Source organism: Arachis ipaensis, chromosome B02 (assembly GCF_000816755.2).
Source record: "Arachis ipaensis cultivar K30076 chromosome B02, Araip1.1, whole genome shotgun sequence".
Lineage (NCBI taxonomy): Eukaryota > Viridiplantae > Streptophyta > Magnoliopsida > Fabales > Fabaceae > Arachis > Arachis ipaensis.
In genome coordinates, this window is record NC_029786.2 from 11,173,600 (window position 1) to 11,176,467 (window position 2,868).

Here is a 2,868-nt window from a genome sequence, read left to right on the forward strand (position 1 = left end):
GTGTGGAAAATAGTTTGGATGGAACCCGAAAAGGATGGCAGAGTCCGGATTTTAGGGGAGGTGCCGCCAAGATTTTGTTATAAACCTTAAGAATTTATTTGAAATTTTATTTACAAGAAAAGATTGGATTTGAGAAATTGTATTATTTGATTTTCGATTTGTTCAAAAAATAGTTATATGTCGAATTTAATTTATTTAAGAAAAGTATATATTCTGAGTTCGATTTATTTAGAAAAGAATTATTTTATGATTTTAAATTATTTAAGAAAAGTACTATGTTTAAGTTTGATTTGAAAATGAAAAGGGATTGATGTTTTGAATTTGACTCGAGAATTTTATTTGGAGGAATTTTAGTGAACTTCAAAAGTAATTGAGTTTTTATTGAATGATTCCATTTGGCGACATCTTGGAAAATGTTAAAGAATTTGTGTTAAAAAGAAAAGGGGGATTAGTTTTGGTTTTAAAAGAAAAAGAGAAGACAAACCGGCACGTGTGATTATGAAATAATTAAAAGGTCACAAGAGGGTGACGGAAAGTAAATATTTATAGTGTTGATGTGAAAATGTTAAGCCGTGAGCTTTATGTGAGAAATTGTACGGGAATGCCCGTGTATAGGGAATGGCTTCCAGGAGAAAGTGTCACATGCTTCAGCTGGAGAATCAGCGCCTGCAAAAAGTAGAAACTTGCAGAGGTTATGCCGCTGGAATGCCTTATCTGACTTGCAACCGTTATACATAGCAAGTGGTGCGTTAGCTCTTTATGATATGTTTCGTGAACACAAAAGGTGGAGCTTGTAAGCGTGCGACATCACAGGATGTTTTAGGGTTTTGAGTCCCGTGAAGAAGTTTGCGGAAGTTAGATTTTTGACCAGTAATGGGTCGCGAAGTATATGATAAGGTTGAGAATTTCACGAATAATCTGTTTGTTAAAGTACATTTTGGAGTGGCGAATATACCTCAGGTTGAAGTTTGGAATTGAAGCCTACAGTTGGTGTGAGATTAGATTAGTGTGTGGACGTTAAGCACATCATTTTAACCCCATGCATGTTTTATAACATTTCGTTATCTTGCCTTACCATCACATGATCGAACCATGTTATCTCTTATATTGAATCTGCCTTGTTACTTTTACTTTGCAACCACATTTCTACCCTTGTTATGCCATATGACCATCAAAGTATTTGAAAGTTGTATATATGTATATATGCTGAGATATTTTTGCTTCTTCCTTAAATGTGTTTAAAAAATAAAGTAGTATAAAATATCTTTTGTTTGTACGAATTTTCGAGAACGAAAATTTTTGTAAGGTGGGTGGGATATAACACCCCGAATTTTAAAAAAATTAAATAATAATTTATTATTTTTTCGAAAATTGTTATAAACGAAAATTTTCATCCTAAAAGAAAATTTTGCCCTCAACATTTCCTTTACCTATAAGCAGGTGCGAGTAAACGGTTCTTATCTTATTTTCTAGTCCTCAGGTATATTGTGTATTCTCATCTCGTCTCAACTTACGTATAGCAGTTAAAGAAATACAAAAATGTGACGCACCAGAAACATAAAGTGCAGTTAAGGAGCGAGTCTTAACACAATACTGACCTTGGGTCAGGGAGTCCGAGTACGAGCATCTTCAGTAGTCATTGTAAATACCCTCCTTGGTTGTTGCGATTTAGCTATTCCTCGTACCAACTTTTCTGGACAATTGCTTGCTATATGCCCTGGTTCACCACAGTGGTAGCAGACTCTCAGTCCAAGATAACAAGGCCTACCAGGGTGATTCTTTTCACATTGCCTACACGTTGGGCCTTCCTGACTCTGCTGCTGAGGTTGCTTACCGGTATCCTGCCTTGGCCTATTTCCATTCCCAGTTGTAGAGCGCGTAGGGAAGTTTCTAACTTGTTGGTTCCCTCGCATAGGTACTCCTGGTACCTTAAAATCAACTTTTTGCTGTACCGCATGCCTATGAAAATTATTAAAGTCATGAGCAATTTCTAGATGTGACAAGCAAATACAATAGTTCTGCGAGATACGGTTGTCACAAAAAACAGACTGTTCTCTTCGTTGAAATGGCCTAAAGAAAATAGATCGCTTGCAGATGGATCTTTTCTGAACTTTTATCCTTGACATTGCTTATATTCTTCTTCGAGCATCTTGTACCCTTTGATTTTGAGCTAGATTTGGGACAATAATCAATCTTTAATTCTTCACAGACATTGTCATGAACCTTGGTTATCTATATTTGTGAACCTGGTAATTCAGCTTGAATTTGCTTCGACTTATGTTACTACCTTTTTTTTTATTGTTCCTGTCCAAGTTCTTTTCTCAGATTTCTCCTTAGGATACAATTTAACTCTCTTTCTGACGGATTTTCTATTTTGTGCACTCATGTTTGATTTCGATTCTACTCATCTTTTCAAATTCTTGTAACCATTATCTGTGATGTTCAATCATTCTCTTTCTGGATTTTGAATTTCTTTGTTTAAACTTGAGCTTATTTGCTAAAATTGCAAGTCTTTGGATTCTAAGTTTAACTTGCATTAAACCTCTCATAAAACCACTGCACCACACTACACTTTTTCAATCATTTTCATGCGATATTATTTTCCTCACGTTTGAAAACTAAACATGTTAAATCTTTTTGTTTTTCTTTGACATGTTTAAAAAGGAAGAATACATGAATCTTTTCCATCTTATATCAATTTTCGAGGACGAAAATTTTTATAAGGTGGGTGGAATATAACACCTCGAATTTTTAAAAAATTAAATAAGTAGTTATTCATAATTTATTATTTTATTTAAAAAAAAGAGAGAAATTATTATTATTATTATTATTATTATTATTATTATTATTATTATTATTATTATTATT